The 6,708-nt window shown below is 52.4% G+C and overlaps 1 long non-coding RNA gene across 1 annotated transcript in view; it reads right to left on the bottom strand.

The window, feature by feature from the left end:
• Positions 1-1,466: 1,466 nt before the first annotated feature.
• The window catches only part of LOC307207709, a 57,277-nt gene continuing 52,035 nt past the window's right edge, over positions 1,467-6,708 (bottom strand). The window contains exon 4 of the long non-coding RNA XR_013834777.1: positions 1,467-1,484. This is a non-coding gene — a long non-coding RNA (uncharacterized lncRNA). The remainder of the gene's footprint in view (positions 1,485-6,708) is intronic.

Raw genomic sequence — 6,708 nt, 5'->3', positions numbered from 1 at the left:
GTCCACCGCTCTTAACCATGCTGGCATTTATCTGACAAAATTTATATACCACAAACATATAAGTGGTTTACAAAAATATATTAAAATTATCAGTCAAAAGAGGCATGCAAGATTGCCTTATCCCATAAATGCCCACTCAACCACTTCATTCTGAGGAACTTGCAGAGTTACAGGTGTCTCATAACACCCACTGTGTGCATGTGTATGTGTGTAATAAAATAATAAAAGTAAAAAAAAAAAAGTACAGTGGACGCGTGGGTTGCGATTCGGCGCTTCTACACATGCACAAAGTGCGATTTAGTGCTTCTGCGCATGTGCAACCGCCAAAACCCAGAAGTAACCCGTTCCAGTACCAGTTTCGGCAGTCTGTAACCCAAAAAAACGCAACCTGAAGTGTCTGTAACCCGAGGTATGGCAATATATAAAAAACCCCTTTGAGAGGGAAACAAATGATTATTTACTTATTTGTTTTATTATATATGTGTGTGTGTACTCTTTAAAGAGAAAAAAGGGGGAAAGGGAAAATAGCAATAGCAATAACAATAAAGTGAAATAAAAAGGTTTTTTAAGGTGATGATAATAATGGGAGGGCAGGGGGGAGAAAAAAAATCTGTGAGATTCCCCCCCCCCCATTTAATTTTTAAAAATGAGAAATAAAAAATAAAAAAGTAGAGGAAGTCAGGGCTGAAGTGGCAGTCCCAGGAAGTGTCCCGTGTTGGTTCAGGGCTCCTTTATGGGTGCCGCCATTTTAATTCTTGAGAGTTAAATAAGTATTTAAAAATATTTTTTTTAATTAAGATTTTTTTTGTAAATAAATTTTTGTTGGCTTTACAATGTCAACTTCAATAATTATTTTGCATCAAAAAGAGAATGAGAAATACAAAATAACCAACATGAAGTATAAGAAAATATTTTTTTTGGCTCCTGTGTCTGTTTCCAACCGACAGTGGCACCCCTCTGCCGGCAGGGGAGGGCCCGCACAGCAATACCTTTTATGCGGTTCCTTGATGGGCTCCTGCCCACTACCCTCATGCCAGTCACCAGAGAGGTTGGGTGGGTGCCAAGTCTGGAATGAGCTGTGCGCTTCTACATGGCCTCCCTGGTTCTCCCAGTCCCCTCTCTTGATGGCTGCAGTGGGGGCTGTGGCAGTGGAGGCTGGTAAGTGTTTGGATGGGGTGGGCCCTCCACTATGTTGTCTGCTTAGCTTGGCCTCCAGACCTCCAAGCTCTGCTGGATCGCCATTGGGGCAATCCCAGTCCTGGAGGAGGGGGAGGGAGGGGGTTGGGGGCTCCACACAGCCCTCTCTACCTTTGCGTTGGGCGCCCCTGGCTCCCCCATGCTCACGGCGGCAGTGTTGGCGGTGTGGGGACCAGCCAGAGAACCCTGTTGGTGCTGGCAGTCCCCATGAGCTTGGTGCAGCTATGGTGCTTGTCATTTTGCCTCGCAGGAAGTCGTCCAATGGCTAGAATCTTGTACACACAGAACTGAAAAGAGAAAACACCAATGAAAGAAGATGGATTTTTGAGCGAATGGACCATGCAGAACTGGCAAAACTAATGGCAAAAATAAGAAACCAACATGATGGACTATTCATGGAAAAATGGAAGCCCTTTTTGGGGTATCTGAAAAAAATACCATAATCAGATGAAATTGTGAGCAGGATTTGAAATATGAGCAGTGGAAGAAAAATGATAATACATGAAATAGAAGAATAAGTCTTAGGTGAAGTGCTGATTAGAATGCACTATGTAAATGGGATTAAGAACAGCATGGAAAGAAAGGCGGAAAGGCAACTGTAACGGTCAGGAGGAAGGTCACTGGGTTGGCGCGAGAGGCAAGTTCAAATGTACAGGAGCGCGGGACAGCAGAGAGTGAGGATTGGGAACCGGGTCCTAAAGCCCGCCGGAGACAGGGGGAGGAGTCAGCCGACTCAGCGTCGGAAGAGTCCAGAAAGGGCAATGCCCCAGCGGGCAGGAGGACCCAGAGGAGGAGAGAGCAGCGTAAAAGGTGGAGCAGGGCTAGGATCTTAAACTGGTGTCATAGGGGAGGAGACTCAGACGGTACTTCGCCGGTCTAGGCTTTAAGACGTAGAGCTGCGCGCTACGGCTTTGAAATGGAAACTAATCCTCAATAAAGACTTTTGTACATAACGACAGCCTAGCGTTGGTCCTCTGTGAGCTGGGACCTAGAGGCAGCTCTGACAGTAAGTACCGTCTCTTTAAAAACCTCGCAACGTGAGGGGACGCAGCGAGGGGCGAAGATTGGTACTTCGCGAGCTCACGAAAGCAGCACAAGATGACTACCGAAGAACAAATGGCAGCCCTGCAAAACGCAGTGACACAACTTAACGCAGAAATACTAGCGTCCAGGCGGAGAGAAGAGGAAGCAGCTGCTGTCTGCAAGGATCTGCAAGCCAGGTTGGAAATGTTGACTAAACAGGGGCTACCGGGAGCCAGACCAGAGGGGATTGGGCTGGGAAAGAGAGGAGGCAGCCTTGTGTCTCATTTCGATGGGAGTCTGCAGCAATATCCTAACTTCAGAGCAGACGTGGTTTTTGCGCTAAAGTTACTGGAGAAGGACTTTAGAGATGAGCAGGAGAAAGTAGGCTTCATACTAACGCATCTCCATGGAGAAGCTAAAGCGTGGTTGCGCAATCTGTGGAGAGATAATGATCCAGCCCTCCAAAACGCGAAAGCCTTCATTAAGGCAATGGATGCTTGTTTTTTATCAGCGATAGATGTAGATGTCGCTAGAAGAGAGATTCATGGTTTGAAACAAGGCAGAGCCACTGTGAGGCAATATCACTCCCGCTTTTTTGCATTGGTCAACGCGCTGGGATGGGAAAAAGATTCAGCGGCCGTCAGGGACCTGTTCTGGGAGGGGCTGAACGGGGCTGTGAAAGACGAAATCGCAAGGGGGGAGAGACCCCAGAGCACTAAAGAAGTGGTCCAGAGAGCGCTAATGATTGGGGTGCGTCTGGAAGAACGTCCCTGGAGCAAAGACGAAGGGCGTTGGGGACGCACACCAGCGAGAGCACCTCCTTTCTTTCCCAGGGACTCAGCGCGCGCTCAATCCACGCCTCCACTGGGAGGGGGAGAGGAGCCGATGGAGATAGGTGGTGCCAAGGCTCAGTCAGCAACCAGAGCCCTAACACCGGGAGCAACCAAAGTGAAGCCTCCTAGAGGGAACAGGAAGTGTTACATCTGCAACAGTGCTCAGCACATGGCAAAAGAGTGCCCCCAGAGGCTCCACAAGCACACTGCAGCCTCAGCAACAGTAACAGAAGCAGTTCAGCAGAGAGAACCACAGCAGGGAAAAGACGAAGTCTGGCTGGAAGCAGAGCCACTGGGGCCCAGCCAGACGAGTCAGTGAAGCAGTCCCCAGGAATCTTACAGCCCACAGACCCCCTCCCGCCCAAACCAGTGGTGCAGCTCACCGCAGCACTCCAGCTTCCCAATGGGCTCACCATGGAAGTCCCTATTACCATTGACTCTGGTAGCAATGCAGACTTTATAGGAGTGGATTTCATCAAGCAACATAGCATAGCGCTCCTGCCTGACACGATGCCCCTGAAAGTAGTGACAGTCGATGGAAGAGAATTGCTGGGGGGACAGGTGGTACAGCAAACGCCGCCAATGGTGATGCGAATTGGAAATCACTGCGAAGTCATCAGCTTCAATGTCACCCACCTGTCAGACACGCCCATAATATTGGGCATGAGCTGGTTGGACAGGCACAGCCCGGCATTGGCATGGTACCAGCGTAAATTGACCTTCTGCTCCTCCTACTGCGCAGAACATTGCATCATGACTAACCAGGAAGACGAGGGGCAAGAGGATGACCCACAGCTACAACTGGGCATGCTGCAAGCGGTACCCGACAAGTACAAGGCGTTTTTGGAGGTCTTCTGCGAGAAGGAAGCGGACAAGCTGCCTCCCCACAGACCCTACGACTGGAAGATTGACCTCCTGCCTGGGGCGATGCTGCCGACAGGAAAACTGTATTCCATGTCTGAAGACGAACTGCAAGAGCTCAGGGAGTTCATAGATCACAACTTGAAGCGGGGATTCATCCGGGAATCCAAAGCAGTGGGGGGCAGTCCTGTGTTCTTCGTGAAGAAAAAAGACACGCCCCAAAAGAGGTTGGTAGTTGATTTCAGAATCTTGAACTCGAAAACCAAGCCCACGGCTTTCCCGATGCCCAAGATCGACGACTTGCTCGCGACGGTGAGGAAGGGACGCATCTTCACCAAGTTGGATCTACGAGGGGCGTACAATCTTATACGCATGCGGGAGGGCGACGAGTGGAAGACGGCCATGTTTACGCCCTTGGGCACCTATGAATATAGGGTTATGCCGTTCGGTTTACAAAATGGCTCCCACTGCTTCCAAGCCTTCATGCATCACGTGTTAGCGGGGCTCCTCTACAAGAAGTGCGTCTGCTTCCTGGACGACATTCTGATCTTCTCAGAATCGCAGGAGGCTCACGAGAGAGATGTCAAGGAAGTCCTGCAAAGACTACGGGAGCACAGGCTTTACGCCAAACTGGAGAAGTGCCAGTTCGACATGACGGAGGTGGATTTCCTGGGCTACAAGCTGTCCGACAAGGGAATCGCCATGGACAGCGCCAAGGTACGCTCGGTACTGGACTGGAAAAGCCCGCGCAATCGGAAGGAGGTCCAGAAGTTTGTCGGCTTTGCCAACTTTTATCGCAAGTTTATCAAGGGTTTCGCTATGCAGACGGCGGCCATCACGGACACCCTCAGCTCCAAGAAGAAGAAGTTCATCTGGACGGAGCAGGCGGAGCAGTCCTTTCAGAAACTCAAGCGTCTCTTCGCTTCCGAAGAACAACTGCTACATGTGAACCCCAGCAGACCCATGAGGGTTGAGACGGATGCCTCCGACAGAGCCGTGGGGGCAGTCCTGTTGCAGCAAGACCCGCAAGGGGATTGGAGGCCGTGCGCTTTCTACTCCAGGAAACTCAGCAAGTCGGAGCAGAACTACACCATCTGGGACAGAGAGTTGCTGGCCATTCATGCAGCCTTCAAGGCGTGGCGGCACTTCCTCATCGGAGCCAAACACACGGTGCAAGTTCGCACGGACCATAAGAACCTGGAATACTGGCGCACGGCGCGGTTCCTGAACCAGAGACACATCCGCTGGGCGGAGTTCTTTGCGGATTTCGACTTCAGGATAGAATATATCCCCGGAGACAACAACATCATGGCTGATGCGCTATCCAGGAAGCCGCAGTATCTGGAGGAAGCAGCACCGGTAGCGGCCAAACACATTTTCGCACCTAAGGCGTGGGCATGCGCTTCGGCCACCGTGGACCTGGAAGCAATACGGCGCGAGCTTCGAACGGATTCCTTCGCACGATCCAAGATGGAGGAGGTGCGCAGTGGCACAGTGAAGGACGACGAGTTCCAGATACGTGATGGACTGCTCCTCCGCAAAGGGGCCATCTACGTGCCGGGAGATGAACTCCGCGCGAGAGTACTGCAACAGCTACACGACGCACCCAGCGCCGGACATTTCGGCAAGGACAAGACGGTGGAACTAGTAGCCAGAGACTTTTGGTGGCCCAAGATGCGGGGAGAAGTCGCGGATTACGTCACGAGGTGCGACACATGCCAAAGGGCCAAGCCAGTACACAGACCGCCAGCGGGACTGTTGGAACCGCTACAGACCCCGTCCGAACCGTGGGAGAGGGTGGCCTTGGACTTTGTCACTGATCTGCCCAGCTCGAGGGGCAAAACAGCGGTACTCGTGGTAGTCGACATGTTCACCAAGATGGCGCACTTCATTCCTTGCGCGAAGGTGGCCACAGCGGAACAGACAGCCAAGCTGTTCATAGACCACGTGTTCAAGGTGCACGACCTGCCACGGTCTATCCTGTCCGACAGGGGGCGCCAGTTCATCTTGAGTTTCTGGCAGAAGCTGATGGGGATCCTGAACGTCAAGGTCAACCTAGCGTCGGCGAGACACCCGCAGACCAACGGACAAGCGGAGAGGGTCAACGCCATCATGCAGCAGTACCTGAGATGCTACGCGAACCAGCAGCCCTCGACCTGGGTGGACTACCTACCGCTGGCCGAGTTTGCCTACAACAACATGAAACACGTGTCCACGGGGGTGACACCGTTTTTCGCCAACAATGGGCGACATCCCAGGACCTTCCCGGGCTTAGAGAAAGAGGGGGAAGGGGAGCCGCAGGGAGCAGAGGCATTGGCAGAGGAGTTACAGGAGGTCCATGAACAGCTCCGAAGGCAGTTGGAGCTAGCTAAACACGTGTACAAGATGCAGGCAGACAGACACAGGAGAGTTGGGGAGGACATACGGGTAGGGGACTGGGTCTGGTTAGCAGCCCAGGCAGTGCCGGCCAGATCCTTAGCTAAGAAGAAGCTCGGACACAAGCAGCTAGGCCCTTACCAAGTTGAGGCACAGATCAACCCAGTGGCCTTCCGGTTGACACTACCGGAGGGATCCAGAATGCACCCGGTCTTTCATAGATCGGTGCTCACGCCCTACAAGGCACCTCACAGGTTTCAGGTGCCAGGGACAGCTCCTAGCCCGCTTAGAGACGCACCCACGACAGGGGGGTCGCCGAGGGCGGGGCCGCTCAACGAGGTCACGGAGATTTTGGACTCAAGATGGGGGGAAGAGGGGGTTGAATATCTCCTCGCTAGGGAAGGTACCCCGGCCAGCG

Source organism: Podarcis cretensis, assembly GCF_951804945.1.
Source record: "Podarcis cretensis genome assembly, chromosome: Z".
NCBI classification, from domain to species: Eukaryota; Metazoa; Chordata; class Lepidosauria; order Squamata; family Lacertidae; genus Podarcis; species Podarcis cretensis.
This window is presented reverse-complemented; position numbering and strand designations above follow the sequence as displayed.